Source organism: Dermacentor albipictus, chromosome 3 (genome assembly GCF_038994185.2).
Source record: "Dermacentor albipictus isolate Rhodes 1998 colony chromosome 3, USDA_Dalb.pri_finalv2, whole genome shotgun sequence".
NCBI lineage: Eukaryota > Metazoa > Arthropoda > Arachnida > Ixodida > Ixodidae > Dermacentor > Dermacentor albipictus.
The window spans coordinates 178,556,004-178,580,297 of NC_091823.1; the positions used below are offsets into that span (position 1 = coordinate 178,556,004).

Sequence of the window (24,294 nt, forward strand, 5' to 3'; positions counted from 1 at the left end):
TTAGCCTCTGTAAGATTACTGTATGCTTCACGTTTCCGAACGTCCTTTTACGATCTAAGGCGAGGACAGCCGTAGGGGAGTTGCATGTCGCTTCTACAATAACCTCCTCTTTCAGCTCAAGCAGGATGTCGTCGCGATGAAGTCCTGTGCCTGCATGCGGAACCGGAACGCGGCCTGGAACTGCTCCTCTCCAGGACAGCTCCGCGTCGATTCGGGGACCGTGACTTGTGGGATGCTTAGCGCTCGCCACGTGGCCTCGGAGACGAGGAGCCTGTTCTCAGGGCCTGCTGCAGTTTCCGGCGGTTGACGGGCGGCAGGAATGTGTTGGGGCAGGCTTTGGCTGCCGTCGGGTGATTCCCGCCGCACAGAGAGCACCGAGAGTGGCACTCGTGCTGCTCCGTTGGTAGCAAAGTGCCGCAATCCCTGCACTTAGGTGTGGCGGGGGGCCGCGGTCAGACGTCTTCTCTGTGGCCTGTCTCATTGCAGGTTCGGCAATGTGGCACGGTTCTCTTGTAAAGGTAGCACCACAGAAGAAGGCCGGAAAATTCCATGTCATATGGAACTGTATTTCCAAGGAACGTGATTCAATGCGTTTAAGTAATATTACGGGCGTGGTGTCGTGATCGATGTTGTATATCATCCCTTTGCAAGAGTTGTCGGGGGAAATTCCATATGATGCAATATCTTTTGTTGTTGGACCAATTGTAATTTTCTGCATCTTTCTTAGTGCTGATCGAGGCCGCAGCTTCTCAGGCAGTGCTCAGAACAAGGATGGTTTGGTCTTCGTCGATGCGTATGTTGAATCCGGTGGTGCCAATATGTAGATTTTCCTCATTTGTGATGGCGTCTACTAACTTACCTGGGCTCACCTTGTTGAGCGGCAGACCCTTTCGTGGACGAACCGCAAACTTGTAATCATCGGCAGGAAGGGGGGTGTGCCGGGGCTTGCGCATCGCCGGTCGACATCTGCGGAGGACGGGCTTCAGTGGCGTTCGGAATAGTTGGGGCGGGGTCGAGCGTGTATGCAGCCGACGACGACGGGCATGACTGGTAACATTGATCCAAAGCTCATTGTCATCTTCGTTCTCCTCAGCGGCCGAAAGAAGTCCTTGCGATTCGAGAATTTCCCTGTCCTCGTCCTCCAGGGCCCCGGTGGACAATTGGTGGGTGTTGTCGGCGTCGGTATTGAGCAGCTCGTTCGCCATCTGCAGCGGTGCGGCGGCCGATGCCTTTAATATGCCTTGCCACTAGCATAGAGGGATTAGCGGGCCGCGCAGCTTGAAAACTTGATGTGACCGTCAAATGCAAAATATAGCACTTGCACCCTCAAATGCGGTGATGACGTGCTCTGGCTGACTTCAGGCGCACGATGATCACGTAGAATCTGGATGCCGAGGTGATTTCGCCGAAATTGTAGCTTCTGTGCGGAGCAGATGTAGAGCCCATCCGACCAGTCGCCACGCTTCCCAAAAGCAAGACACTCTCACTCTGGGATTGAGTAATTTTCCGTTACGAATAGGAGGCGGCTAGTGTACGCAATAACGCAGTCGCGTCCGCCCTGACCCTGAGTGAGGACGGCACCGATCCCATGGCCGCTGGCATCTGTGCAGAGTTCTCTCAGTGCAGTCGGATATTTTTTTATGAATTATGGTGTTTTACAGGCCAAAACTCCTTTTTGATTATGAGGCACGCCGTAGTGGAAGACTCCGGAATTTTTGACCACCTGGGGATCTTTAACTTGCACCTAAATCTAAGTACATGGGTGTTTTCGCAATTCACCCCCATCGTAATGCGGCCGCCATGGCCGGGATTCAATCCCAAGACCTCGTGCTCAGCAGCCCAACACCATAGCCACTGAGCAACCACGGCGGGTGGTGCAGCCAGATTATAATGCGCTAAAATAGAAGTCGTGAGAGCATTGATAAGCACCGGAAACACAGCAGTTTGGGCCGAGTTCCAAGTAAAAGCAACGTATTTTTGAGGAGAGCTGTAAGAAGACGCGCAATGTAGGCGAAATTACGAATGAAACGTCGGAAATAGAAGCATAGTAACATTAAACTGCGTACGTATTTAGCCCAAGAACATACAGGGAAATTCTTTACTGCAGGAGCTGTTTCAGGATCAGGTTGGACACTCGCCACTTTGAAGAGATGGTCAAGTACGTTTATTTCACCGCGTCCGTAACGGCATTTTGAGGCGTTGAGCTGGAGACCGGCATTGCGGACCACTTCGAGAACTGCGAAGAGGTGCTTTAGATGGCTGTAAAGTGTTGGCGAAAAAAAACTGACATCGTCATGGTCGCACTCTTACACGGATGGTGTACTCGTCCTTGAGCGCGCTGCGTCCACGGAAATGCTTGGCATGCAGGGTCGCTGCGGGACGTTCGAGTTCACCGAGAAATTCAATAACTTGAAGAGCTTCCAGTGCCGATAAACCTAGGAGAGGCATGACGAGGGAATAGACAACGTAAATGCGCTGAGTGCTGATATTTCCATGCCGTCGATGTTGCGCCGAATACGAGCCGGGCGCGCATAGTGGCTGGCCCCCAGGGTACGCGAGCGGAGTATCTATTTTCCCAAGTTGCGGTTGCAGCAAAGGAACGTTGCTTCGAACCGCGGAAAATTTCGCTTCTGAATCGACCTTAACCTGCGCGGTGTAGTAGCCAACGGTTATGTCCACAAATGCTACCTTAGCGGGTGTACTGAGCAAAAAGCAGGTGAACACTGCTGACAATCACTATAGAATTGCTATATTAATACAACGACAGATTCCGTGCTGTGGACAATCACTGTTCTTTCATTTTCTCCGCAACGGATTGCACCGCCATTTTGAACCTGTAAATATAGTTACGAAGAGGAAGCCTCACGCACAAACGTATATACAACTATTTACGTAGAAAAAGTTACCATCTAAAGTTACCAGTTACCAAAAAAATAAAAAGTTACCAGTTACCAAAAGTTATTCATCACGTTGGTACAAACGCTACAGCTCCAGTAAACAGTCTACCATTTACTATTCGTCTCCCTCTTGCGCGCATGAGCCTGCCAAAATGTACCCTAACATAACCCCCCCCCCCTTCCCGGGGGATATTATGTTATGTTGTAATGTTATCCACCCCCCTTCGGGGAGGGGGGGGGAAGGGGTGTTAGAGCACCGTCCCGGCGCTTGCTTTAATGATAGCGAACAAGATAACTAGTATGGCTTTAAGCAGGACACGTGGACGGCGTTATTTCGTATCTAGCATGCCGATGGTGCGTCTTCAACAGGGGCATTTTCGTAGATTTTTTCACTTATTCATCGTAATACCCGGTATGGCCCGGTAGAGCATGACAGCAGTTTTTCGGACAGATTGACGTGGCGAATGTGAGTCCACAGAAGAACAAGATTTCAGGGAGAGAAGTGAAGGTTTCTGTGGCGACTGTCGTCGCGACTCTTTTGTGACGTCTGAGCCGCTTTAAGTCAATCATAGGCAATCTGACGAGCCATATGAGACCGACCAACGGCGTCATGAGCGTGGTGTGCGGTGACACCGAAGGTATCAGGGTGTCAAAAGACAGAGTGGTATGGCGGCGACAAAACAAGAAGTAGAAAAGCGAGAAACCAGTGGCATCCTGACGTGACGAATCGTATGCTAATGTCACTCAGGGCAAAGTTCTGTCCCAATCACGATTGTCAGCTTCTGCCACGCAGGAAAGTTCTGCCGGTCTTCACAAGACGATCTCCTAGCGGTAATGGGAAGCCGTGCAAATGACAGGTAGATACGACGGCTTCTTCACTTGCTCGAAACGCTTGCACTCCGTGATAACGTCATTTACCAAAGTACATGCAGTTCTTACAAATCAGCAGGTTGAAGGCGTCATCTATGATACTTTTTAAGATATGCCCGACTTTGTCAGACTCGATCATTTCAGCATCGGCCTTGCGGCAGAGTACCAGCACGTATTGTATATAGGCGACGTAACCTTCGGTGGACGTTTGAACTCGTGATGCCAGCTCTCTCTTGGCGATGGCCTTCCGACCTAACGGTTTTCCGAAGAGATCTCGCGGCTTCTGCTTGTAGGTCTCCCAGTAACGAAGTTCTGCTTCGTGGTCTTGAAACCACACTCGCGCTGTTTTCGCTACGTAAAAAATTTTCTTCGCCAGCATCACTGTGGGATCCCAATTATTGTGGCTGCTCACCCGCTCATAGATCTCCAGCCAGTAATTGACGTCGGCACTATCGGTGGCGCAAAAGGTTCTCAGATCACGCGGACGCGTGAAAAATAGAGTCGACGCAGTCGACACAGGCATTGGGCACCGTCTCCTGCGACATCTATGAAATACCAAAGCGGCGGCCACCGCGAAGCTCCATTCTGAGTCGTTACCCAGAACGTCCCCCAAATGTTACGAACAACATGCCCGACGCACAAACTTATATACGACTATAGGCATAGGAAAACGTTAGTGGTAAACGCGCAGGATGGTACAAATAATGCTGCTGCATTTCTATTGGCCACTTCACCTCAGTCCACTGCATCTGTCAAGCAAGGCTTTACATTTGATGGTGTGAATGGTGGCTTGTCACCCTATTGTGCCGATTTTGTTTTCATTTCTTTCTTTGCTATTTCCTCTAATGACACTATTTTAATGGCCTAGTTGTTATTTTGATTCTTAAGTTATCTCACGCAATAAACGTACGTCCATGTTTCCACTTCAATTTATTGAATTTCCTATTTGAAAATCACATTAACGAGCTGATCGCAACTATAAAAAACCCGTAAACCTTACTTCCATGTCTCACTATGCTTACCGCATTCGCTGCAGTATAACTCGCAAAAGTACGGAATGAAGCTCAAAGAAAGGCGGCAAATGAAAATGTCGGGCCTCGACGGGAACCATGCTTGTTTGCAAACACTAAACGGGCACGAGAACCCACAGCGTTTCTTGGCTTGCAGCACCAAAGGCGCCAGAACAATGCAGGAGCCGTCCGTGGGTACACGTCCTGTTGCCGGAAATATAAAAGTAATGCTCGAGCGTCGTACAAACCGGCAGACAGCACCATGGCATGCTTCTCTTTTCTTACTCTAAGAGAAGATATTTTGTAGATAGTTCACTGTTGAAAGCCATAACAACCGCTGACGGCAAGGCTGAATAAATGCAGTGTTGCACAAGCTGTGCTGCATACTGAGCCTGTCAGAAAAGTCTGAAGTATAGCGTTTTCATACAATGACAGGAACAGGGTTCACTTTATTTTTATGGCTGTTCAAACTCACCGCGGTATTTTAAAACGACTACGTGGCGCCTTCCTCCACAAACTAAGAGGCCGTGGGCAAATCTCGAACGAAGTCTCGACAGTTCTAAACGCCCATGTTTAAGCGATGACACACGGTATGAGAACAGACAGTACTCGACCAGAAGCGTCTGTTAACTTCCACCTTGCGGCCGTCATAGATACAACTATATACCTATAGAAATTGGTAAATTTCATGTTTGTGGAATACCCAAGTAAGGGCGCCGCAAAGCAAATAGGTAAGAAGGAACGTGCATTCGCTTTCCTTAGTGATTCGTGATGGGCATGAACAAAGAAGCCAGCGTTGAACAACTTTATCGTCGTAATTACAAGTGCCGTTTCAGTCTCATATCCAATCTGTGGGCCTTAGTTACTTCAGCCGTCTTACTATCCTACATCTCAGGCTCGTTCACTTATTCTAAGCTTCAGACTACCACTCCAATTTTCATCTTATAGCTCACCAATCGCCGTTACTGAAGTGCGGCAGCCACCATATTTGAAGCTGGGCACTGTATACGTCTTTTTTGGAGGACGACATGACGATCGAGTGAAGCATTTGTAATTGAATACTGGGTTCCTTCCGGAATAATTTTAACCAGCAAGATATCCTTAACGCACCATCAACGCACGGGGTGATGCTTGTGGAAGTGAACTTGCTTTCTCAGCAGAGTCGAAGCAATACTATGTAGGGATACCCTGCGGGCTGTTTTTACTGCGCTAGAAATTTTATGGACAGTGCCGGCACATTTGTGCTGTCGCCGTCACGTTCCGTATAAAGTCCAAGGGCCATAATGCCGGCGCTACACGCCCTACGCTGTATGTGGGAGTGAAAGCGTGCGAGGGGAGCCGACGATGGCGGCTCAATCACGCCCGCTGGAAACGGAGGAAAGCGGGGAGGACGCGAGCCGTCTTCCGTCGCGCGCGAGGCGCCCAACGTTGGCAGCCACCTGGGGGAGGGAAGGGGGGCGGCATTCTATTACGGCTGAACCTGCGTGTGCGGCGGCTGCGCGCGGTGGCGCGGCCGTACCTTGAGAGCGAACCGCGTTCGGAGCAGAGTCTAGGTACACCCGTGAGCAAAAGTATACGGACCACGGGAGCGCGTGCCAAACTGCATCGAGGCGCCGTCTACCGACGCGGTGCCTGCTGTCGAGAGGGCCGCTAGAACAGTGGTGCGCGTGCGCGTCCCATCATATCTGCTGGCCTGACATGTAGCTTTGCCTGACGTGGCTATGGTGCTCGTAGACTAAACGTCCACTGGGCGTCGTTTTCTCTGCTCCGTCGCATCTGGGCCATTGTGTTACGCGACGACTGCGGCTCGGCGGGCACGCGCTTCCGCCGTGCTTCGCTTTCATTCTTTCTTTGGGGGGAGCACAATATGGCTTTTTGCGGTGTTGTATTATCTCGAACTGTTCCAATGTTTGCTACTGCAGGTAGAAGCGTGGTTTTGAAATGGGTGCGCGCCGTCGCGTTAAGAAGTAGAACGGAGTTGCAAGCGCTACCATGCTCCTCAAGCAGCACGATACTAAAAGGAGAAATTAGTGGCACCGTACTGCCTTTATTTCTTCAAACCCTTCAACAAGGCTTGAACAAGAAATGCACGATTTTATATTCTTGCGCATGTGTCAGCGGTGCCGCAGCTCTCTGTAGTGACACCCTCGCGTGCATTTCTTGTTCAAGCCTTGATGAAGGGTTTGAAGAAATAAAGGCAGTACGGTGCCACTAATTTCTCCTTTTAGTATCCTGCTGCTTGAGGAGCATAGTAGCGCTTGCAACTCCGTTTACTTCTTAACACGACGGCGCACACCCATTGCAAAACCATGCTTCTACCTGCAGTAGCAAACATTGGAACAGTTCGAGATAATACAACACCGCAAAAAGCCATATTGTGCTCCCCCCAAAGAAAGAATGAAAGCGAAGCACGGCGGACGCGCGTGCCAGCCCAGCCGCAGCCGCTGCGTAAAACAATGGTTCAGATGCGACGGAGCAGAGAAAACGACGCCCAGTGGACGTTTAGTCTACGAGCACCGTAACCACGTCAGGCAAAGCTACATGTCCGGCCAGCAGATATGATGGGACGCGCATGCGCACCGCTGCTCTAGCGGCCCTCTCGACAGCAGGCACCGCGTCGGTAGACGGCGCCTCGATGCAGTTTGGCACGCGCTCCCGTGGTCCGTATACTTTTGCTCACGGGTGTACGTCGACAGCTTTTAGCCGTCTGCGTGCTGCGTGTTCTTGGCGCTCAGTTTGCGGTATATCCACAGACAGCGAAATGCCCACCTCACTCGCTGCTGCGCTTCTTCACGCGTGAGTTTTGATAGCGAGTGTCTGCGGTCATTGGGTGTGATCTGTTCATGTTTGCTGTGCGCGCTGACACCATGGTAGATAATTTAGTTAGCAGTCGAATGTTTGCGTGTTGATGCGGTCGATAAAAGTGCTATCTTTACTTCGTATGGCTGTGTGCTAATTTGCTATCGAAATCAATGCTTCGCTTCTAGATTTTTTTTGCTTGCTTGTTATCTTTAGACATTGATTCGCAGATGCTGTTTGACGATGAGTGCCTCTAGTGGAGCACTCATTCTTCTTGACATTCATATAGAGCTAACTTTACCAACAGCTACTACTAACTGACATTGACCGTAATTGAAAGTACCATTTGACAACACGGATTTACCAAAGAAAGAGAAAGCGAAACAGCAAATAAACGCAAAAGATGGAAGTAAAAAAAATTGGAGGACGCTTAAGCTTCGCCTTCAAGAGTGGGACGCGACAGCGTTCCCGTCGACCCGCCAAGGGGTATAAGACAATGCGCTACGGCACAGCAATCACTTACGATGCGCCCCGCATCGGACTTAGCGCCCACCTATCACGCGGTGAGCGTCGAGCAACGCAGCGTTCGGCGCGTCAACGAAACGTGCGCCTGAGCGAACGAAACGAACCAAAGAACTCGGTGTCTCGGAGGGGAAACGTCGTGATCCAGCCAAACGTCGTGATCGGCACGGGCAGAGAGATAGATAGTAATCTAAACCGGATGCACGGCGAAGCGTCGTCAGGGGAGAGGGAGTCCTGCGACGCGCCTGGCAGCGGTCCCAATGCGCGCGCGGCGCGCCTCCTGTCGGGGCAGCGCCGTACATTGAGAGGAGGGGGTCTTCTGTGTTTGCCGCAAGATGGCTCTGCGTGTGCGGAAAGCGCAGAAGAAATGCAGCGGAAACGCACTTCGCAACTCGTGTAATTGTGACTTCTGTACGTTACATGTTCATAATTACCGATATACACCGCAGTATAACTTTCCACGGCTCGTTTCGAAGGCAACACCGCATTCACTAGAGGCGCGTTTGCACCGCTTGGAAGCATCGAACTCGTGGCTGAGTGGTAGCGTCTCCGTCTCACACTCCGGAGACCTGGGTTCGATTCCCACCGGGCCAATCTTGGAAGTTGCTTTTTATTTATGAAGCGCCTGCCGTGATTTATCGCTCACGGTCAACGCCGCCGACGCCGACACCCGACGCCGACGACACCGGCTTTTCTGCGACACGAGCTCCTTAACGCTATCGCGTTAAAATTGTTGGTGGCACTTACAAGATTTATGTACATGTAATCAGGAGAAAAAAGTAAGCGGTAGCACTGCTAGTAGTAAATTGATTTTTAGAGCTCAGAACGTCCGTAACTTTTTTATGACCTTCTGTCCCAGAAGCTCATAGAAAAGCAAACACACTCAACGACTTAGCACACTGCAAAATAGGACGCGAAGATATCCATTCAGTCGTAACTCATGGGAACTAAGAAATTCGTGAGGCTCAGGAGTTCAGAGCCGAGCTTGGTCAATGTTCGAGATCAACAAGGAGTCTCAATAGGAAAGAAGCAGAGAACGGATGGGGTTGAGGCGATCAAAAACATAAGTTTAACTTTACAATATTGAAAGAGACAGATAGGCTGAATTCAAATAAAATAAATGTTATTTACTTCTCGCAGACGAGGTCACTATTTATTTTTAATGTGAACCTTTATTGTGAAACATGATCGAATTATGTAGAAAAGACTGTTTGGATCGATAGCTGCAAAGGCTAGTGGCTGGTCCAATACAAAAATTACAAGCCATTCAGGCGCATAGCGTGAAGGTCTGAAGAACAATTGAGATGTAGCAACAGTATATTATACAACTGTAGTAGAACATGTTTACGAAATGCTCACAACCAATCCAAGAGTGAAATACGACACAAAAAGAAAAGTCACATAATATTTTAAGACAGAGTTTCATTACACTTGTTATGGAGTTTGGAGGTCATCTTAGAAGTTCACGCTAGTTTAACCTCAATCGGTAGTTCCTTCCATATTTTGTCACCACTGAACTCCATCAGGCGTTCACCATATACATTGGTATATTTGGGCAGGTTAAAATTGCCATTGGATGCTTGCCTTGTACTATATTTGTACAAAGCAAGCATCTATAAAATTGCAGCCACCGCGCAATAAAAATCGAATGACGAAAACAGTAAGGACCTCATGCACGAATAACGGTTGCATGTGGAGTAGAGAGTCGTATATTAAAACGGTTTTAAAGGTTGACTCGTGACTTGTCGTTTATTGAAGTGAAGATGACATTGAACCAACGACTGTGGAGAAGGGGCTAACAATCGAACAATCAACACGGAGAGATGGGAAACTTACTCATCACGCCTTCGGGCCGTTCATTTCTTTGTTTTTCCTCGCACGGACGGACGGTTAAGTGGAGAAAGATGCCGCGGCGCCACTGAATTGATTTCGTCGTGCACCAGTCTCTATAAAGGAGTAATCTTGGAGTTGTGCACTGACAAGGGTTTCATCATATTTAGGTGCAGAGCCAGATAGTTGGAGTTCGAAGGCTAATGTACGTTATTTTTAGTGTGGACATTGAGATAAAACATAAAGGTGCCCCTGGCAGCCTGCTCTGTGGTCCTTTAGCGCACCTTTAATGGTAATGCTTCTGTCATTCCTTTTTTCATCTCTCCCATTTCTTTCAAACTCGGTGCCACCAAACGCACTCGACACTTAGTCTGAACATTCCCACCATCAAAGTAAAATAACGTAAACTATACTTCATGCTACCCGCTGTATTTTCGTTCACCGCTCTTGAACAAACGCGCGCTCGTTTGTGATAGCGATAAGGGGCTATCCACGCGAGGGAACCATCACTGCTATCAGGAACTGTCACCCGTAGCGTGGATGTCTTCTCGTGTCAACAACAGGAAGGTAAAATCGATGTACTGTCGTTATCGTGAAAACGTCAAACGATGGAGCAACTTAAGTTTCAGCAACACTTCATTTGGGCCTAGTTGGTACATACTTCTGAACTAAACGCAACAGCGCAAACATATAAGACGAGCCACAAAAAGAAAGACACGAGACACACTGGCGCTGTCATTTTTCCTTCCATCGTCGATGCATTTATATACCTAGGCCACATAATCGCGCAGGCGCACAGAATGCATTACTGACGTCAGCCATCTTATCATATACGCAAACGTATGAAATCAAATTCTGATTGGTGCAGTGATAACGATGTGTCACTAATGCAATTATTTCCTTGACTTTTTATGTGATAGGCCTCTAAGGCAAGCCGCGCATGCTGCGCGGCTTGCCTCTAAGGCAAGCTGCGGCTTGCCTTAGAGGCCTATCACATAAAAAGTCAAGGAAATAATTGCATTAGTGACACATCGTTATCACTGCACCAATCAGAATTTGATTTCATACGTTTGCGTATATGATAAGATGGCTGACGTCAGTAATGCATTCTGTGCGCCTGCGCGATTATGTGGCCTAGGTATATAAATGCATCGACGATGGAAGGAAAAATGACAGCGCCAGTGTGTCTCGTGTCTTTCTTTTTGTGGCTCGTCTTATATGTTTGCGCTGTTACGTTTAGTTCAGAACTTAAGTTTCGCTGCTTCATTTTTGAGAGAAGGAAAAAGAAAATAAAGTGAAATTTTGCGTGCCAACAAAGTGTCCGATTATGAGGCACGTTCTAGTGGGGGACTGGAGAATAATTTCGACCACCTGGGCTTCTTTATCGTGCATCCGATGCACGTTTTTGTTTTTTTGCGTTTTTTTCCCATTGAATTACGGCCGCCACGATTGAAACCTCGCGAATAGCAGCGCCACGCAAAAGCCGCTCAACCACCGCGGCTGGTGAGAGCCGCATCGCGGTTGTGGAGGCGCCAGATGCCATTTGCATCTCTTTGCGGGGATCCTCGCTGAACGCTGGAAAGTGAATGACAGCAAGAACTGCGTTTTTATTGCAGTAAAGAAGTTACAAGAGTTCGTTTTAACATACAACCTTGAAAGGCTCGCAAGGAGAGTGAAACTAATTGGGAAGAACGTAAGAACAACGTATCATAAGAAACCAACACTGACACGAAGGACAACATAGGGGAAAATTACCTGTATTTACTGAATGAATTAAAGAAATTATAAATTAATGAAAATGAAAGTAGATGAGAAAAGAAACAGCTTGCCGCAGGTGGGAAACAAACCCACGTCTTCGCATAGTATTAATAGTAATATAAGATGCAATGCAACTGCGTGTACTACACTGTGTCACTCTTACCTGCGCAAAGAGGCCTGAATATTTTTAAATTAGACTGAGTTGTCGTTATTACATTCACTAGCAGTGCGGTCTTCAATGTTAATCGCTATGCCACGGATCAAATGCAAAATAGCATTGGAGCCATTATTCACCTGAACACAGCAACGAACAGGCTGACGGTTGACAAAGTGATATTTACATTTTGACCACCATTTTAGCATAAAATTATTGGACACAATACCATGTGCTTCCCGTATCTTGTGGCAAAATCAAAAAAAGATATACGCAACTGCTGCACGACTACAGAAAGCTGGAAGGGAGATGTTTCAGAATGTTGTCAAATTTTCTCCATAACACTTTTGCTGTGGATATTGTATTTGACAAGTGCAATTATTACTATTTAATAAGTATGTAACGAGACAAAATACAAGAAATATTCCGACTTCCTCGAAACGACAGCAAACAACATTACCGTGGTTGTGTACAGCTATGTGACACTTGTAGCTGGCATCTTCACAATGACAAAGTTCGGTAACTGTGCCACGGGTGGCTTATGCTCAAGGGCCTGAGGGCCGAACAAGGCTGGGCCACGTACGGGCCGAGCCGGGCCGTGTACGGGCCATATATAAACACACAGCGTCGGGCTCGGGCGGGCCGGCCAATTGAAGTTTAGGGCTCAGACTGAGGCCAGAAGCAGTGGCCAGCAATGCCATAGACTCTGTCCACACTTGACTAAACGTTAAAACTCAAATAAGTAAGCACAAAGCCGGAGCTCGGCAATCACTTATCAACTGTCCAGTTTCCCCTGCATGGTATACACATGTATTTATAACGTAGCCCTAGGGGCGGTCCGGCATTGGGTTTCATAATGCACCATAAAATGTGGGGACGGAGAGAGAGTCCCTGCAGTAGCTTAGTTGGCATGAGTCGGCTGCCACCTAAGGTATGTTGTCTTTTCTTTGACTATTGATTGAATTATGAACGTAAGTGTTAACGATAATCAATTAATATTGTATGCATGTAATTTCCTTGAATTTATTCTTTGTCGACTTAACATGGTGGCTATCCACGATGATGATGATGATGATGATTGCTTTTTTATGACTTACGGTTAACAATACAGTTACACATGCAGTACCTATAAGCAGTATTTGTTGCGTGCGAGGCTGGGTAGTTGGCAGGTCCCTGGAATACATGTAGTCAACGGGTTGATAATACATATAAAAATATTACAAAGCAATGCCAATGAAAAAAAAAACTTGTAGAATACAATACATTCGTGCGTATGCTTTTGAAGTTCTTTGGTATACTCCCCCTCATAGTAGGCGGACATCAGGTCTAGGACTAATATGGATAGGGATAATTCCACTGGAGTCAACTTGTATGCTAAGACTAGTATTCACTTATACACATACAATCTGGGTTGAAAGCGACGCTGTTAAGGCGATTTTCAAGACCATTTTCTTGCGGCGGTGACGGCCGACCGCTGCGTGGAGTGGTGTGCTCGTTAATTCATGTCACTCAAAGAAGAGCCGGCAGTGCAGCCTGAATAAGATCCTTCAATATGTTTTGAAATGAACTTATTGAGAATATACAATGAAAGTTACCTTGCGTAAACTTCCCTCGAATATCTGCGTGTTTATCTTAGGCTCGGGTATATCTTTAAGCCAGCTTTATTAAGTTCTGTGTCTCGCGTCGCGTTTAACCAGCTGCAATTTGGAGGTAGCTAGGACGCTCCAGAATCGACATTGTGATTGTACCATGCCTTTTGGCCGTGCCAGCAGGCGCAGCAGTCACGCTCATCTTACGTGATGGTTCTGTAAAATGCAGGCTCCTCTCCCACATATCTAACTCGCACATGCCTTCTGTGAGCTATGTGTCGCATCGTAACGAAAGTTTTATGTCCTTTATGGCGGTCAGCGATACACCTCGCCGCCATGTATGTCTTGCGGGGCCAATTGCCCAATGGCAATGGCGCAGTTTTCAAAAGAACATAATGGTATGCATGTTACTTCTCGCGGGAAAGTTATAGTTTTTCCGGGGGTTCAATTACATTCAATTTCTTGATTTGACATTGATTTCAGGGCGCCAGACGCACGAACAAAAAGTCACAAAGAATGTGGCTTGACGGGGTCTGCACACCTTGACATGTTATCTACCTTTTCAGATGGAGCATATGTATACATGAAAATAATAAAAAAGACCGCTAAGAATGGCTCAACCAGATAGCTCATTCGATAGGCGCGCCATTTAATCTCCATAGAAAACTGCTGCGTGCCGTATAGCTGAGCTTGGCCTTTGTTGGAAATATTCCCGTGCAAGGTTGATCGGTGTTTAGTGCCACGTAATGAAATCACTGCAAACACTGACAGTTGCATTCCGCGGTAAGAAGCGTAAAGTAACGAAAACGAAGTGCGCTGGTGAGTACAATTAACGCTCATTAAGCCGTCCCACATTTCATCGGCTTCCAGACGGCATTCTCATAAACAACATAAACAGAGTACTTGACGATTAGCTCAGTTGCAACAACCACTGCGGAAGAAGCGACATATTACGTCACTGAGCATAAAAGTGACTGAAAAAAGAAAGTAGACGAGAACGGACACCACAGCATTGTGTCGCCCCTCGAGACGGAGGGCGACACAAAGCACAATTGATAGCCCTCCATTGTGACGCCATTCATTTCACCGATCGCATGTTTCGCATGAGCATGCAGCGTTACGTTATGCTTTATAGATACCTATGTAGTCCATACATGCGTCTGCAGAAGAAATGCACATGTGTTATTCCCAAATCAAGAAAGAAGCAGCACTTTGTCAAAATAATTCACAGAAATGACACCTTCATATTCACCAGCGTGTCATCAATTCTACCTGCAGTTTCTTTTTCTAGTACTGAACGCATACTTAAAAATATATTTCAGGGAACATACATTTTCGTGAGTGACATAATGGATGTTTAATTTTCATCGACTGGTCCTTTGCCCTGCGAGATGGTAATCGCGCTGCTATCGCGCGTAACAAATCGCTTGCAATCGGTTATGAGCTGCATTTTGACTTCCACTTCACGACCTGCGTGAATGGACCTTTGATACTGATCTGTGCTGCGACAAAACATACGCGGCCAGGAGCTTGGTTGAGCTGCACGACTTGTCTTCTGCAACGAATATGGTTTCACCTGTGGCGAACATAAGCCGCAGAAAAGCGTTCGTAGATTGCGAGGATCCGTTCTTGGTAGCGGCACCGGGCCGTGATCCCGTCTGTCTTACAGGATTATTCTGTGAACCGCAAGTTTGTTTTCTATTCGTTTCATTGTTAGGTACACCTTATGTGTCAATAAAGAGTGCTCCCCTACTGCCTTGATTCTTTCAGTGTTTGTTTGTTTCTGTTCTGGAAGTTTTTATTTCCGTCGCGTGCGCTATCAGTGACTTGTAATGGCTGAGCTTGCCGTTGCAGATCTAGAACCAGCATTTGAAGAAAACTTCAATTGCCAGAAGGACTAAGCCGATAAAATTCGCGCTATAAAACAAAGTATGATCTTCTAAAGTCGGAAGCATGACGACAAGCCGAAATTAAGGACCCGCGTGGGTATAATGAGACTTCTAGCGGTAATACTAGCGTTATTTGTGTCTTTCTACGGTTGTGAGCTTTGAGGCGTCAAACAGTTAAGCGTCGGAAAACGACATGCAAGTAAGGAACGAGTGCAGAAGACATTCTAGCAACAAAGCTTCCCTGTAAAAAATTGAAAGAGTGAGGCAAAAAGGCAATAGCAGTTGTCGCCCTCTCTATTGAGTAAGTCGACAAAGAGGCCTCGCGCCAATTTTTTCATGCGTAAATTTTTCTCAATTTATAGCCAGCGAGGCGCATCTCTCGACACGTAATGCTCGAGCGCGTCCATTACGAGCGTGACTCAGCCTTCGCTCAAGCTCTGGGCGAACGACTTCTCTGCTCTATTGCTTATCCACACGTGCAATGATCCATGCCTGGCTTGAGCGCTTGAGTAACGCTCCTGACGCTTACCTCCTGTAGGTGTAGCAATGCCTTTTCTCATACTGCACAATTTTCTTTTAGATGCAGCCCTCCATCACGCTGTAATTCTGTCTGTAATTCTGTATCTTAACACATTGTTTCCCACCTGCTATGATCTTTTGTACAAGATCGCAGTATTCATAAATAAAAAAATAAACAAGCAGCTGCTTGTTCTGCTGTTTGTTCATATTGCTTTGCGCCCTACGTTATGCTGAAAACTAGAGCGCGGCAGTTGGCTTTCGTAATTTTATCTGTACTGGTAGGCAGTAGAGTAGCTAAGGGGTGGCACACTGAGCACGTCCCTATCCCCCTCGTAATTTTTCCGTTTGCCTTCTCAGTTCCCTCTCCCTTTTCCGCCCATCCCATCCCCGGTCATGTAGGGCGTCCTCTCCCCCCTCCCCCCCACAAAAAAAAAGAAATTCTAGCTGCGCCACTGCTGGCAGCTATCAAAAAACGAGCAAATCAATATAGAAATAAATTTTTAAAGATGCAGATGCTTGTTTCTTCGCAACCTGGTGACGGATAAGGCCGATACATTTCTTAAATATACATATGCAAATTACTCAATTTAGCCCGTCGAATCGGAAAATGCCTTCGAAACGCGCACAATAATATACCATTTGACACGTAAAAGGTCACATCGGTGTTATCAGCCTGCCGTTCTAGGTCATGCTACAGCAGTCCCCTCGGCTATCTAGATACCACAGCCACTGCTTCTGAAGGCCACGGAATCAAACAGAGAAAGCCCCATAAGTCATGCTTATCAGCACATATGTTGCAGCGATTTCGTTCGTCCACTATCTCCATGACACCGTCTTTCTGTTGCAATGCCGCGCAGAGTTACGAAACACTCACACTGAGAGAAGTAGGATGAATATGGTGACTTTTCCTCACATACTCCACCAACTAGATCTGCAACAAGCAGTTGCCGTTGTTTTTTGTCCTGGTCTCAATTCAAATTGTTTTGAGTCCTTTTCCGCCCTTATAAGTATATTGCCGAACAAGTAGTGATATGCACTAGAGCAACATGGACGCGATGTTATGGCAAGGTGTTTTTGGACTCGTACAGTTTATGCGGGTCCTTTCAGTCTCTTGTAATTTAAACCATATCCACATGGCGACGAATCTATATTTTATCACATAAAGAAACATTATTAAAATCTATTATCTAGCACTTGTGTCCTCGGAGCAGATAGTAAAGCTGCACTCCCAAACCTTTAGCACAAGAAACGCCTTCGGCATGGTCTTTTCTTATTTCCAGGCTAAAGCACATCAGCTCTGTAGAACTTCCATGTGTAATTTAAATGGTTTACACGCATTTCATAGATAGCTGTCACGTCTTTTTCGAACAGTCTTTAGAAATGTCGTCCTTGTATTTAAATATGGCATTCGTTCTACATGAAAATTATTACAAACAGAAAAAAAAGATTGGGAAGAGTGGTGACAGTAGGCAGTGCAATATTTAAAAAGTGTTTTGGATGGAAATCTAGTCGAGAGCGCTGAAAGAGGGATAAAACAAGTCTTTCAATATGCTGGCGTAATTTTGTGGTTTTTGGCACAGATAATTATTGACGAGAGTTGTGAATATATTGAACGCGTTACAAGAAAATGCGTGGGTGATAAACTTCGCACTTGAATTGCGTCCTCCTCCGAGCCACGGCTGCCGCATTTCGATGGGGCTGAAATGCGAAAATACTCATGCATTTAGATTTAGGCGCATTTTAAAGACACCCTTCTGGTCCAAATTATTCCGGAATCACCCACTACTGCGTGCGGCAAAACTAGATCGTGGTTTTGGCACGTAAGCCCCCATAATTTTCTTAGTTGTGTCTTATTGAACTCTTCAATTTCTTGGCTTGAAAAGAGAATTTTGGCGAGCAAATGTCTGCTGGCGTTATCGGCTTGAATTATCAAAGGCTTTGCTGAACTCCACATTGAGTCATTCCATAGGAATTAGGCCGCACATTGTCTCTTCACGCCGTCGCGCAGAGGTGCAAATGCCCTGTACAGATTCTCTGTGCGTGCGCTTTGAAGAGCAACTTGAGAGCTTGAATCACGCAAGTTTCATGGCACATGTTGTCTAGGCATGCGAAAGAAATTCAGCAGAGACACTTAAGACTGCTTACGTGTGGGAATGCGAAAGCATTATAATCGCGTAGGCGAAATATTCTTGATCGATGTTTTTGACATGCATTAAACGCATTAGTGCTGGATCAGTGTGTGTGCTTGCGTATACGTTGCCCAGAGGATGGAAACATTCGGACCGCTTTGCTGCAGAACGTTGAATTTCATTTAATGGCTAATGATAGGTCTGTCATGACTATGACGTCTTCTTTTGTGTTCCCTTGCTGCGTCTTCCGTGAACGACCACATTTCCCAGCAGCCGCTGAGGTAGATGCTTTGGAGTGCACCGCAGTAGACACAGCACCGATGAAATCTGAAGAGCAAGTGACACATGGGAGACAGTGACGGAGGCAGAGACGTGACGTGTGCAATGACCCACGCACGAGGCGCAACTTCGGTCAACCGTGGCATCGGGGAAGCGCGCTCGTCTCGCACCCTGTAGGTCCGGGTTCGACTGCCACCCAGACCGAAATGTATCTGATTTTCTTTGCGAAAGCATTTGTTCACTTTGCTTAGAGACACCTACCTGACAAATTTGACGTCAGTCCGAATATGTTTATACTTGTCTTACGCTGTCGGCCATTTTTGGTACCATCTTTCGATAATGCCACCGACGTCAACTCTGGATTTTATTTTTATTCATTTCAGATACTGTCAATCCAAATGGGATTTTTGCAGGTTGGGCATATATCATATACTCACAAATAGCGATAAAAACAGGTTTACCTAATTTCAACAATGATATTTGCAATCGGCACGAAGCAGATATACACATAGGGTAGGAAATAAAACATGAATGGTACATCGCATTTGGCAAAAAGGGGTGAAATTGCATAGGCAAATACAATGCTCATACATATTTTATTTTATACAATGACGTGAGTGGTTTGTCATTTCCGGCTAACTTATTCTAATTATTGCGCAACAGTTTTTCTACAAGGGTTACAAATTTCGGCAACGATGTGTTAGTCGTTATGCAGTGGTCCAGGCTATTCCATTCTCTTATTGCAAGAGGAAAGAACGAATATCTAAAGCAGTCAGTTCGAAATGCATATTCTTTCAGTGTTAGTGAATGCTTATGGCGGGAAGGTCTGGTGTTAGCTAGGGATACATACGACGAAGTATTTATTCGTAATGTATTGTGTATTAATTGGAACAATAATTTTAGTCTTGCTAGTTTAGCGCGGTTGCGCAGAGTATGAATACAGGCTTGTTTTAGCAGTTGGCTAGGTGAATCGCTATTCTTGAATTTGTTAAAGATGAATCTATTTGCCTTTCGCTGCACTCCTTCTAGTTTGTTAATAAGCTGTTGTGTATACGGAAACGAAAGTGTGTTACCATATTCGAGAACTGGGGAATAAATCCGTTGTATGATAGCAGTTTAATTTCCGGTCAAGTAATAGGGAATATAATGCTTTCCCATTAAAAAGGCAGATCTTCGGCAACAAAGGGCAGACAAACTGGACAAAAAAGCAGGGTTTGAGCACGGGCTAATTGGTATTACAATGGACAGCAATGGTCTGAAAGAACGGCACAGCGATTCGCCAAAAGGTTGTGACATTGTGCTGTCATCCTGTATTCACATGAGTTTGAGGATGGTCTAATTAATGTTGAATACGCTAAGGCGACGATGTGGTTTCTCCACCACGAGTTCCCCGGGTATGTACTCAATCAAGCCAAGACGATTATAATATTATCATATCATGTTAGTTGGAGAGGTATGGGAGATGCCTTTGCTCTGCAGTGGGCGTAACCAGGCTGATGATGATGATCATGTTATTATGTTATCGTGTTTGCTGTTTTTTGTTATTGCTCTTCATATTGTATTTACTAATATCGTAATAATTTTCCCAACTGTGGCATTGCGTAAATATTTCATTCATTGTACTGATGTTTTCTTTTTTCTTTCAACAATTCCATACGAATTTGTTACCGCATTTCCCCCCAACAGAATGCCTTCTCGAAAGCCTGTAAGGTACTTGTAAATTAATAAATGAATAAAAAATAGAAAATTTTCCAAGTATAAGTTTTCCAAGTATAAGTTTGATACCGTCGCGTGTGGTATGAATGAATCTGTAGGAAAATTGAGTTGCCTATCTTTGTAGCCCGTCACTTGTCCCTTCTTCTACTAGTACGTCGCTATTCCCCTTTTTCTGTGTCTGTGTTTGCTTGATAACATAGCACATATTGAGCACATATTGACGTTTTGTTGTCACGTGGCGATTGGTTCTTACAGTTCATTTCGGTGCATTTTTATTCTTTGTATTTCAGATAATACGTTTGCAATCGTCATCGGTCTATACACGTGTCAGCTGTCCTTTGAACGATTCAGATGCATTTTGTTCGCCCATTTTATTCGTTTCTCATGTAAACATCTTCATTTGGTTGATAGGCACATGTATATTAACTGTAGTCACACCATGCAATATATTCTGATGAAGGCCGGACCCCGGACGTCAATGAACCGCTTCATACGTGCATCGACTTCACTGTGTACATATATATATATATATACATATATATTCATATAGGTACGGAGATCGATACCCCCCGGCACCTCGACCAAATTAATGTGACGTGTAGCTGATGTCCAATGCTATTTACACTTTATTTACAGGGGAGCTAACAGAGGTCAAAATGGGGACGCTATATCAAGCGGGCCCACTTCGTTGTTTTACTCCGTAGTGCAGCCTCGCTGTGGCGGCTGTCCCATGCCAATATATATATATATGTGTGTGTGTGTGTGTGTGTGTGTGTGTGTGTGTGCGCGTGTGTGTGTGTGTGTGTGTGTGTGCGTGCGTGTGCGTGTGCGTGTGTTTGTGTGTAACAGAATCATGTTATTTCACAGGAGAAAGAACTGAGGTATGCTATCAACTAATATGTGAACATGGCTATAATTATGAGGACACCATGCACCATGAAAACGAGGTAAGTAATCAGCTGAATTCTATAGCATTGCACGGTGTTTAACTACGTGAGATCGATAGATATATTATAGAATTAAGTACGAACTCTGGGAGTCACTATAGTGAAGTAAGGAGGGCACGAGTGAAAGACGCCGTACCTATATTCAATCGTAGATTAGCACACCTCATTAATTATCATTTCTGGCTGGAACTCTTCCAAAAAAAATTGGATGTGGCAAAGGTTATCCTGTTCTTAAACGTGGCAATACTAGCGACGCAACTACTTATCCACCGGTATCAGCACTACGTGCCTCTTAAGCAATATATGAAAACTTCATGAGCATGTCTAACAAATTATTTCGACAAATATAATATGTTGTTGCCATATCAGCACGGTTTTCGCAAAAATTAAACCACAGGTGAAGCAATAATAATCGCAAAGTGCATATAGAAAATATTGAGAATAAAATGTAAATTATTTTGCATGACCTTCGTTAAGGATTTGATTCTGTTTACCACTATATTTTATTACTAAAAATAGGCCGCTAAGGATTCCGTGTAATTGTCCTGGGCTTAATTAAAGGCTCTCTGTCTTCAAACTTTCAGTACGATGGCACAGATAATGCAGTGACCCAGTATACTTAGGCATAACAAAAAGGAGTTCCACAAGGGTCTAATCCAGGTGCAGTGTTTTTCCTTTTATGCATTAAACATATTACAGAAGTCCAGCATACACCCCAAATTAAAACGTTTACCGATGACACAAACTTGTTTTTTTAGAGGTTCCACCATTCAGGAAGTAGAAGCTGCAGCCACCCTATACCTTTTGAAACTTTCAGGCTGCCTAACTAACAACAAATTTTAACAGAACAGGAAAAAAAGAAAACTCCTTTTGTTTAGGCCAAATAACAAGCATACCAGTGATTGCATAGCTATTTATTATGGAGACGAACAGCTCGAACAACTTGACTTACGCAGAAGTTCTTCGGGCTGTGGTTCAATGAACACCTCACGTGGAGACTGCATGTCGGTCCCCTCCTAACTAATCTTGCTCGTTATGCCGGATGCTTCAGTAAAACATTTTTTCGTTGTTTCCTTCCATTGCGGTTAACTAAAACAATGCATTATACGTTGTTACAATCGAAACTGTTATAGTAAATGTTGTTATGGGAAACCGATGCAAATTATCATAAGTTATTATTCTTGTAAAAGCGCGTGGTTCGTAGAGAGGTGCCATGAAGGTGGCCCAGCGGCATGTTGGGCTTGTTTTTGAAAGTTGATCTTGTATTGAGAGGGGCACTCTGCTATAAACAGACGGAAAACAGAAGTACAAGTTGACAGGACGCGCGCAGACTCACAACTGAATTTGACTGGGTGAAAGATGACATATACACAATGATCAAAAGAACCTCATCATGCCGGTAGTTCATCAAAAAGCGCTGGCGTCCAAATCCTACTTCCACAAATTGCCCCTCACAATCAGCCAGTACAACGGAAGGATCGCTAACACATACACTTGCTTTCTTTATAAAATACGCCTCGAACAGCTACAGTGTCGGACGGTAGCTGTTGAGGCGCTTCTATATATATAAAAAAAACAAATTTATACCATCCTAGGGATCCTAAGACGGCACAAAATTTCATTTTTTCTAGAAGTGGAAGGCATACCGCACTTTCTTTGTCTCTTTTTCACAAGCCCTGCAATGTTTTGCTTCGTGGGAATGCTCGTCAGATGACCGGTTCTTGAAATGTTCCTTTAATCGCATATTAATGCCGCGTCCAGTCTGACCGACATAAACCCAGGCGTAAGAGAAAGGGAATTGATAAACCACGGGTCACGCGCGGGGAAGAAACTGAGACCTGTGACTAGGTCCTATGATGGACTTAGCCAATGAATAACTTTTACATGGAGGTTGTTAGCCTCTAGTTGATCGGAATTTTTCGTGTCCGTCTCTCCTAGCATTACTGAGAGCCGATCCCAGTGGTAGTGCAGGCCAGGAGCTGTGGCTCGTAGTCGCGTAAGGTAAAGGCTTCAAGCACTCAACAACATGAAGCGAACAGTGCATACATTCTTTGTAATCACGCATATAACATACAGAACAGCGCACGTTCCGGTAAAGAACTAGCACAAGACAAGCCATCGACCAGATAATTGATGATAACGCATTCCTGATAACAACACGAAGCTCGTAACGCCCTGTGCATACGTTTCCCGGTAAAGATTACTGCTGTGCAAGATAGCGCAGCGACGGCAGCTTGCGACATAGCGATTGACTTCCCTAGTTTTTAGTATGTAAAAGAACGAGCCTAGCAACTAATTTCAATGTGGTTGCGGCACCGCAATGGATCGTAGCGTGTTGTCAAAATCACCATTACTTCTTTTACTCTAAATTACCATTACTACCATTATTCTAAAGCAATAAAGCACTGCATAGTTCCCTGAGCGGAGGTTTTCAACAGCGTCGCGGGGCATGCGCTTTCGCAGGGCCGGGATGGCGAGTCCGTTTGATTTGTTAAACATGAAATTCTACTTGTTAGAGAAGTATTTAATTTCCAGCTGATGCAGCATATTCATAAGCATCGACTGCAGAATACCTACCCACACGCCGTCTCTGCGAGATACGGCTTTAGAAAGTCATGTCGGAAAGCCACAAAAGCTGTACGAACTATGGCAAGTAGGTTGTCGTATATAAAGTTCTGCAATTGTTAAAACTTCATGAAGTTAATGGTGATTTTACACTGCGAACTAAACAACGAAGCCAACTATCAACCGTTCCTTCTTTTTACTAACCTCATAGTAAATTCGTAAACACTCGCATTCAAATAGTTACAATTGTCTACATTGTGAATTGTTTTTATGCTTGTGCAACTGTATCTTCTTTGCACGCTACAATCATTTCTAAACATACTTTTTAGCTGATGTAAAAAATAATGAATGTGTTCTTATTCAGTTTTGTAATAGATCTATCCAAACCTATTTGTACGTGTTATACGCGTTTAGACTTGCGCATATGATAACACGTGAATTTGAACATATGCTTTGTATTTCACTGAAATGTGCGTTTCTTTTACATCATTTATTTTTTACTTTTATTTTTCTCATTGCATTGTCCATTGCTGCAAACTGCATCAATGGTCAGGAGGCCCCGCCAGGCATTTTGTCTTCAGTATCTGCCTCCCGGAGGAATAGTACATTTTTTTCTGCAAATAAGCTTGATTTGATTTGATATTAAACATGTTTGATAATATATATAATTTCCAACAGAATGCTCTGCAGGTCTGGTATGCGCGTAATTTAGAACGAAGGAGCACACATACGAAAATGCATGCCTAAATACTAACGTTGCGTCCATGGTACAGCATTCTTTAGACTACATGTTAGCCAGAACCACCACTCTAAACACTCCT

General features: G+C 45.3%; 1 protein-coding gene across 2 annotated transcripts in view; it reads right to left on the bottom strand.

The window, feature by feature from the left end:
- Nucleotides 1–24,294, bottom strand: part of LOC135917192 (FMRFamide receptor-like) — a 982,442-nt gene that overhangs the window by 541,641 nt on the left and 416,507 nt on the right. The gene's annotated exons all lie outside the window — the stretch shown is intronic.